The sequence below is a fragment of the Triticum urartu genome, chromosome 1A (assembly GCF_056163025.1).
Source record: "Triticum urartu cultivar PI428250 chromosome 1A, HENAU_Tu73, whole genome shotgun sequence".
NCBI classification, from domain to species: domain Eukaryota; kingdom Viridiplantae; phylum Streptophyta; class Magnoliopsida; order Poales; family Poaceae; genus Triticum; species Triticum urartu.
This window is the reverse complement of record NC_141873.1, coordinates 545,217,416-545,227,334: the sequence shown is the minus strand read 5'-3', so window position 1 is coordinate 545,227,334 and position 9,919 is coordinate 545,217,416. Positions and strand designations below refer to the sequence as shown.

Here is a 9,919-nt window from a genome sequence, read left to right as displayed (position 1 = left end):
CACAATTTGAACTACATTTCTGCATTTGCCTTAATGTCTCACTTGTATGAAAACTGTTAGCAGAAGAACATTCGTTCTCAAGGGACCACAGAATCTCACAACTATACTGCACACTACATTGCTCTTGTGAGTACCTCTTGCCCTGTATGACCATACTTACTTTCATAGCTGTTTGATTATGTAGCATCACTGCACATGTTAGCCTCATAATCGTCCATTTGGTGGACATTATAAGATCCGTATGGACTCTTACATAAATTTAGAATCAACCCAATCCTTTTGAAGAGGTTTAGCTCTGTAGTCCTCTTGTAAGGACTGAACGTGGTCTATCACTGTACTTACATTAACAGCTACTCCCTCCGTCCCATAATATAAGAACGTTTTGTATAGTACACCAGTGTTCAAAACACTCTTGTATTATTGGAAGAGGGATTGGTTCATTTTGTAGCATTCTGCATCTTATCTCCCTCGCCCACCATTTACTAAAAAAGATCATATCTATATTTAATCTTACCAACAAGTAGAATACACAGGCAATGCCAGTGCAGAAGTGTAGCCCATTGCTCTTGTTAGTACATTTTGTCCTGTAACGCTTGTACTTCCAGGGATTGGTAGTTGATTATGTAGCATCAATCTGCATCTTATCTTCATTATCCTCTATCCCTTCCAGTATTATCATATCTATAATTACTCTCTACAAAATGTAGAGTACAGGCAATGCTTATGAAGAAGATTCTGTGCTGAAATTCTTGAGTTATCCTTCCCTTGCCATGGAGAAGGGCATTATAAAGCCAGTGTTAACTGTTAATGTAAGTCAGTCCTTCTAAAGCCTTTATCCTCAACTGCTGTTTAATTTGCTCATACTCCCTATCGTTTACTGTTGTTTCTACCAAAATGCATGTTCGTAAGAACCGTAAGTTCTAAGTTTTACTTGTAAAACCAAATTCCTTATTCATACCATGCACATTACTTAATACTCCCTATATGTATGCTTGTTTTTGTGGATCTATAATCCAGTGTGTGGTGAAGCAGCCCACGTTTGCACCTTATCATCTCCTATTTTATCTTACTGATGTGGCTGATGATATGAACAACATGCCATGCACATTATCCAAAATAGATACAATGATTTTCTTTGCCCTTCATCTATGCTTGTTATGTTGACATGGTAATCCAGTAGTGTGGTGAAGCTCCCCGCATTATGAACAATGCCAAATTATGCTATTGATATTTTGAACATACTCTTTATTTTCTAATTTGAAATTGGATAGAATTGACAGAATAGTTATCATCTTTGTTTATACACGTGCAAAACCTGTCATCTCTCTGCTTTGTTTCAGGGTGATATGCCTGATGGCATGCACAAGTCTGCTGAAGGCTGTGAGACAAACCCAACATATATTGCAGCAAAGAAGGCAAAACATCTTGAAGATAGCGAGACAACCCCAAAGTCTTGTCTTGATGCAGTGTTCAAGTTACTTGAGACTAACAGTCAGACAAGCTCACAGAATTCATTGTCTGAATCAGTTCGACTTCTTCAGTCCCAAGTTCTAGCAGAAAGGCATTCTGCAACTCAACTTCGACTTGAAGTCCTATCTCTAAGAAAGATTGCAGAGAACACCAATAAGAACCTCATCGCTAAACAGCTACACCTGGAAGCTATGACCGACATGCTAGGCCGGTCTCACAGCCTTGCTCAGCAGCTTGCGCAGCAGTTCCCCCGCAAGGCTAACCTTTCTCGAACTGTCTTGGAAGTGGTATCGGTTCAGTATTATTTTGTTACGCTGCAATGGTGCCCAGTTTTTGTAATCTGCTTCTTCGTTGCGCTTTATGATCACTGGTGGCGAACTTTGATGCCTAGTGGATGTAATATACCTTAAATCCTTTATTGTGTAGTGTAGGTTTATTCTTAGTTACTATGCCGTAATTTCTTTATTGTATAGAGTAGGTTTGTTCTTAATTCCTACTAGTTACGCAGCAGCCCGAAATGAACCCCGGCCCATGATTGTGCGAATCAAATCACGAGCTTTTAACAGGCCAAAATTGTCTGGGTCCTTATTTGGCCCAATCAGATATCGGCTGCGAGCAGGCCGGATGCAAACCGGGCCGTAGTTAGGCCCAACTATATGACGGACTTTTAACAGGCTGAATTTAATATAGGGCCGAAATGTTAAACGGGCCCTTAACAGGCCAAAACTAATATCAGGCTGAATTACTAAGTGGGCCTTTAGCAAGTGGGCCCAAAAGCATAGTGTCCAGTTGACGGGCCGAATCTGATATGGGCCATAATTGAGCCCAAAGCCTCTTAAAGGGCCGGACCTGATCTGGGCCATAATTTGGCCCAGAACGTGGTAGGCTTTTAACGGGCCGGATCTCATATGGGCCACTATTAGGCCCGGAGCGTGGCAGGCCATTAATGGACTGGATCAAATATGGGCCGACATTTGGCCCAAAACATGGCAGCCAGTTAATGGGCCGGCCTATTAGGGTCCTCAAAATCTTGTGGGCCTACAGCTGGGTCGGCCCATTAATGTCGGCGAAATCTCGTGGGCCTTTAGCTGTGCCGGCCCATTATGACCCACAAGAATCTTGTGGGCCTTTACCTGGGCCGGCCCTGTTGGGGAACGTTGCAGAAAACAAAAATTTTCCTACGGTTTCACCAAGATCCATCTAGGAGTTCATCTAGCAACGAGTGATCGGATTGCATCTACATACCTTTGTAGATCACGCGCGGAAGCGTTCAAAGAACGGGGATGAGGAAGGCGTACTCGACGTGATCCAAATCACCGGAGATCCTAGCGCCGAACGGACGGCACCTCCGCGTTCAACACACGTACGGTCAGCGTAACGTCTCCTTCTTCTTGATCCAGCAAGGGGAAAGGAGAGGTTGAGGAAGATGGCTCCAGCAGCAGCACGACGGCGTGGTGATGATGGAGCTGCAGTACTCCGTCAGGGCTTCGCCAAGCACTATGGAGGAGGAGGAGGTGTTGGAGAGGGAGAAGGAGGCAACCAAAGGCGTGGATGAAAAGCCCTCCTTCCCCCACTATATATAGGAGGGCCAAGGGGGGGCGCCGGCCCTAGGAGATCCAATCTCCTAGGGGGGTGCGGCCAAGGGGGAGGAATCCTTCCTCCCCAAGGCACCTAGGAGGTGCCTTCCCCTCCTAGGACTCTTCCTCCTTGAAACCCTAGGCGCATGGGCCTCTTGGGGCTGGTGCCCTTGGCCCATGTAGGCCAAGGCACACCACCTACAGCCCATGTGGCCCCCCGGGACAGGTGGCCCCACCCGGTGGACCCCCGGGACCCTTCCGGTGGTCCCGGTACAATACCGATGACCCCGAAACTTGTCCCGATGGCCGAAACAGGATTTCCCATATATAAATCTTTACCTCCGGACCATTCTGGAACTCCTCGTGACGTCTGGGATCTCATCCGGGACTCCGAACAACATTCGGGTTACTGCATATACATATCCCTACAACCCTAGCGTCACCGAACCTTAAGTGTGTAGACCCTACGAGTTCGGGAGACATGTAGACATGACCGAGATGCTCTCCGGTCAATAACCAACAGCGGGATCTGGATACCCATGTTGGCTCCCACATGCTCCTCGATGATCTCATCGGATGAACCACGATGTCAAGGATTCAAGCAACCCCGTATACAATTCCCTTCGTCAATCGGTATGTTACTTGCCCGAGATTCGATCATCGGTATCCCAATACCTCGTTCAATCTCGTTGCCGGCAAGTCACTTTACTCGTACCGTAATGCATGATCCCGTGACCAGACACTTGGTCACTTTGAGCTCATAATGATGATGCATTACCGAGTGGGCCCAGTGATACCTCTCCGTCATACGGAGTGACAAATCCCAGTCTTGATCCATGTCAACCCAACAGACACTTTCGGAGATACCCGTAGTATACCTTTATAGTCACCCAGTTATGTTGTGACGTTTGGCACACTCAAAGCACTCCTACGGTATCCGGGAGTTACACGATCTCATGGTCTAAGGAAAAGATACTTTGACATTGGAAAACTCTAGCAAACGAACTATACGATCTTATGCTATGTGTAGGATTGGGTCTTGTCCATCACATCATTCTCCTAATGATGTGATCTCGTTATCAATGACATCCAATGTCCATAGTCAGGAAACCATGACTATCTATTGATCAACGAGCTAGTCAACTAGAGGCTTACTAGGGACATGTTGGTGTCTGTTATTCACACATGTATTACGATTTCCGGATAACACAATTATAGCATGAATAAAGACAATTATCATGAACAAGGAAATATAATAATAATGCTTTTATTATTGCCTCTAGGGAATATTTCCAACAGGCCCATTATGGCACAAAAAAATCTCGTGGGCCTTTACCTGGGTCGGCCCATTATGGCCCGCAAAATCTTGTGGGCCTTTAGCTGGGCCAGCCCATTATGGTCCGCAAAATTTCGTGGGCCTTTAGCTAGGCCAGCCCATTATGGTCCACAAAATCTTGTGGGCCTCTAGTTGGGCCGGCCCATTTAAACTTGTTGGGCCGTGCCACGTGTCGACGTATCATAGGCGCCTTCTGTCCAGTGAGTGGATGACATTTGTCCCGACGATGAGCCAACACGTGTTTCCTCTAGCCAATGATGATTTTACACGTGGAAAATCCCCATTGGTCGGGGCTGTTAACGGGTTATCGGATCCAAAACCCGACCTGATAGCTTAACGACATTCCGTTACGGTGGATGCCACGTGTCGGTCACCCTTGACGAAAGCACTTCTGTGACGCGCGATTTATCGTCATGGAAGTGGACACTTCCGTGATGATAATTTTGGTAATGTCATGGAACACTTCTACGACAGCACAGGTATGACTATCTTGATTCTGTCATAAATTTGTCATGGATGTACATGCATGACAAAAAAGCGACCTACTGTGACAAACACGTATCATCACGGAAGTGTATTTTTTTTGTAGTGAGTGGATGCACCAATCATATGACCGAAGAAAGGGAGATGCTTGTGGAGTTTGTTGATTCACTCAAGGCCTCTTCGGACATCTCCTTTGGTGACAATAGCAAGGGAAAGGTATTGGGTTTGGGCAAGGTGGTAATCTCTAATGATTCATCTCTTGCAAATGTCATGCTTGTCCAATCCCTTCACTACAATTTACTTTCAACTATTCAATTGGCTCGTGCCGGATATGATTCACATTTTTGTGAATTCCATGTGACCGTCTTTAAGAGGAGAAATCTCAAAGTGGTCTATGTTGGGCATGTTGAAGACAACCTTTACGTGGTTGATTTCTCGAAAGAGAAAACTCATCTTGCAACATCCCTAATGGCCAAGGCCGACTTGGGGTGGCTATGGCACCGTAGGCTAGCCCACGTGGGCATGAGAAATTTACAAGCTCTCTTAAAGGGGGAGCACATTCTTGGACTAACCAATGTGTCTTTTGCCAAAGATCGTCCTTGTAGTGCTTGCATTGCCGGAAAGCTTCATGAAAAAAGCTCATAAAGTGAAGACTATCATCACCACCTTGAGGCCTCTCGAGCTTATCCATTTGGATCTATTTGGGACTCCAACATATGATAGTTTGGGAGGAAGGAGATATTGCCTTGTCATTATTGATGACTTCACAAGATATACTTGGGTGTTCTTTCTCAAGACTAAAGATGAAACTCAAGAAACCTTCATCAACTTTGCCAAAGAAGCTCAACGTCAACATAACTGTGAGACCAAGGCAATCCGAAGTGACAATGGCACCGAGTTCAAAAACTATACAATGGATGAATTCTTGAGTGAAGAGGGGATAAAGCACCAATATGCCGCACCATATACTCCCCAACAAAATGGTGTTGCGGAGAGGAAGAATCAGACTCTTATTGAGATGGCTAGGACCATGCTTGATGAGTACAAATCACCATACAAGCTTTGGGCAGAAGCCATCAACACCGCGTGCCATGCTTCAAACCGGCTTTATCTTCGCAAGCTCAAGAACAAGACCCCTTATGAGCTCCTAATTGGGAGAAAGCCCAACGTCAAATACTTTCGGGTATTCGGTTGTAAGTGTTTCATTTTAAACAAAAAATCATGGTTAGCTAAATTTGAGTCTAGAACTTATGAGGGCATATTTGTTGGATATGCATCAAACTCTCATGCTTACCGAGTTCTCAATAAATCCACCGGATGCATTGAGGAAACGGTAAATGTGGAGTTTGATGAAGATAACGTCTCCCGCATGGAGCAAATTGTTCCTAGTGTTGTAGGTGATGAGGCTCCTTCACAAGCTATAAGGACAATGGGGATAGGCCACATTCTCCCACAAGAAACACCCCATGTCCAAGTAGAAGAAGAAGTAAGAGCCCCTCTTGAGGATTTTCCACAAGGGAAGTCATCACCGACACCTCTTGTACAAGATGCCTTGGGAAATAATGAATCTATCCAAGAACAAGATCAAGACCCTCATATTCCTGAGCAAGATCAAGAGCAAACTCTTCCGAATAATGAAGAACCAATCGTTGAGGCTCAAGATCAAGCTCAAAGTCATGATCAAGATCTAGATCAACCCCAACCACAAGTGTCTTCATCGTCATCACTTCCTACTGAGCAAGAACCTGTGGTTGCAAAGAGAAGGGTGTCTCCAAGGCTAAAGCAATCTCAAGGGCAAGCTTCTTCATCAAGTCCAAAACCAAGTGAAGAAGAACTTGACCGCAAAGAGCAAAAAGTGGCCGCCAAGCTAAAACATCTTCAACACCTCTCCGAGAACATCTACGGAAGCATCAAAAAGGGGGTAACTACTCGTAGACGTTTGGCAAACTTTTGTGAACATCACTCGTTTGTCTCTTGTGTTGAACCCCTTAAGGTGGAAGATGCCCTTGACAATTCGGATTGGATAGATGCCATGCATGAAGAACTCAACAACTTCACACGCAACAAAGTGTGGACCCTTGTAGAAAGACCCAAGGAATTTCATAATGTCATTGGAACAAAGTGGATTTTCAAGAACAAACAAGATGAATATGGACAAGTAATAAGAAACAAGGCAAGGTTAGTGGCACAAGGTTTCACCCAAGTTGAAGGTTTGGACTTTGGTGAAACTTTTGCCCCCGTTGCCCGTCTCGAATCCATTCGCATCTTGCTTGCTTATGCCTCTCATCATGATTTCAAATTATATCAAATGGATGTTAAGAGTGCATTTCTTAATGGTCCTCTTAAGGAGTTGGTGTATGTCAAGCAACCTCCCGGTTTTGAAGACCTCGATCATCCCTCTCACGTTTATGAACTCCATAAGGCACTCTATGGACTCAAACAAGCACCTTGTGCTTGGTATGATCACCTTACGGCATTCCTAAGCGAGAAGGGGTTCCAGATTGGGGTAATAGATTCCACTCTCTTTACGAAGAGGGTAAAGGGAGAGTTGTTTGTCTGCCAAATATATGTTGATGATATTATCTTTGGGTCAACTAACCATGCTATTAACGTTGAGTTTGAGAATCTTATGACTAAGGAATTTGCGATGAGCATGATGGGAGAGTTGAAGTTCTTTCTCGGGTTTCAAGTGAAGCAATTGAGAGGCGGAACCTTCATCAATCAATCTCGTTATATCCAAGACATGCTCAAGAGATTCAAAATGCAAGAAGTCAAGCCAATGAAGACACCCATGGCCACAAATGGTCAACTTCATCTTGATCCAAATGGTAAAGAAGTGGATCAAAAGGTATATCGCTCTATGATCGGTTCCTTGCTTTACCTTTGTGCATCTAGGCCAGATATTATGTTGATTGTGTGTATGTGTGCAAGATTTCAATCCGCTCCTAAGGAGAGCCACTATTCGGCAGTGAAAAGGATCCTTCTATATTTGGTTCATACCCCAAAATTGGGCCTTTGGTATCCCAAGGGATCATCACTTGAGTTAATGGGTTACTCAGATTCGGATTGGGCCGGAGACAAGGTTGATCGCAAGTCCACATCCGGCTCATGTCAATTCCTAGGTAGATCGTTGGTAAGTTGGTCTTCAAAGAAGCAAAATTGTATATATCTCTCCACAGCCGAAGCCGAGTATATTGCTGCCGGAAGTTGTTGTGCCCAATTACTATGGATGAGGCAAACTTTGATGGATTACGGTGTCAAATGTGACAAAGTGCCTCTTTGGTGTGACAATGAAAGTTCCATCAAGATCACTGAGAATCCGGTTCAACATAGCAAGACCAAGCATATTGAGATTCATCATCATTTCATTAGAGATCATGTGGCCAAGGGAAACATTGAGTTACTCCATGTTAACACCGAGAATCAACTAGCAGACATCTTCACCAAGCCCCTTGACGAAGCAAGATTCCGCGAGTTAAGGCATGAGCTAAATATCGTGGATATTAGTAACTTCGGTTGAAACTCTTGCTCGCACACATATACTCATGTACTATCTTGCTTAGATGTAGGCACATGTCTAGGGGGAGCTAGCTCAACTCATGAGCTATCTTATCCTAGAAGTGCATAAAACAAACACAATCTTTCACATAAGCCACTTTAGGTGGTACTTGTGCTTCAAAGATGAGTATTGGTCTTGGGCCCAAGGTTCATATCTTCGCGGTGCCATACCAAGTAAACTCAAACATGGTGGCCTCGGCCACCTCCCTTGCTTGAGGGTTTTGTCCATGTTTGTTTCATGTGTATGGTGTGGTGTTTCTTTTTTGTTGGTTGGTTCTCCTCGCTTCTTTTTGGTACAAGTGCTCCACATATACCCTTTCCATAGTGATAGGACTTCCCTCGCGGCGTGTTCAGGAACGTAGACCGAGTGCCTTATGAAGTAGGGGTAAGAGTATACACTCAACCCTGTATCTAAAAATCCACTCATGTCAAATTTCCTGAATACCCCGTGCGCACGGGCCTGTACCATGCCCACGGGCTCTGTACCATGCGCACGGGGCTCACTTAGCCCGTGCGCACGGAGTCTGCGGTTTCTGGTCCTAAAGAGGTGGGGCATGGGGGGCTCGGGTTCATTCCCACCCATTCACCCCCTCCACTCTCCAGGAAGCCTCCAGCGCCGCCGCCGTCGCCTTCTCTCGCCGGAGCTCCTCCGGGCCTTGTCGGAGTTCTTCCTCCATGGATCTGGGTCCTGATGGGGTCCTCCTCTGGTTGGTCCTCTCCTCTTGTTCCATCTCCTTGAGTTCCCCCCTTTTGTTCTAGCTTTAGGGTTTCTTTGCTCCCTAGATTCGTTTGGCCTCAACTAGTTCGTAGATAGAAGTCTAGTGCGTAGATCCATTGGTCCCTCTGCTGCACCCACTCTCGGAGCTCTTCCTGGTAGTGGCTGCCGCTGGGAGACCCCCGTGTCCACGGGGTGTTTAACCCCCGTGCGCACGGGGGCCCATGCCCACGGTCCTGTACCGTGCGCACGGGACCCCCGTGCCCACGGGGTCAAACTCCCGTGCACACGGGTTATCCAGGAACTATTGCCTAGACTTTTGTCTATCTCCTTGCCAATTACCTTGCACTTGTACTCATTTGTGCCTCGTGCTTTGTGTTGTTGGGTTTTTGTGTGTGTTTCAGACTCCGCTGACAAGAGGTCTGAGCTTCGTCGCAAGCGTGCAAAAGGAGGTTCAAAATATTTCACCATTGCTCGTCGTCAGCCGTCTGAAGGCATGGATCAGGGGTCTAGGACAGGTCAGGGCCGTGCTCGCCGTGTAGCCTCAAAGCGGCCCATTGTTGAGGCTTCCAATGAATCTGAGGAAGAATATGAATCACAAGATGATGAGATAGAAGAAGAAGATGATCGTGATGAGGAAGATGAAGAAGATGATCGTGATGAGGAAGATGAAGAAGATGATCGTGATGAGGAAGATGAAGAAGAGGGAGAGGAGTCTAGTCCGGAGGAAGCCACTCCGGGCAGGCATGACCTCCGGAATATGCCTCTTGTCAAGTGGAC

The 9,919-nt window shown here is 45.8% G+C and overlaps 1 pseudogene; it reads left to right on the top strand.

The window, feature by feature from the left end:
* The first annotated feature begins 7,627 nt into the window (after positions 1-7,627).
* On the top strand, positions 7,628-8,386 carry LOC147992464 (secreted RxLR effector protein 161 pseudogene; annotated as a pseudogene).
* Positions 8,387-9,919: the final 1,533 nt, after the last annotated feature.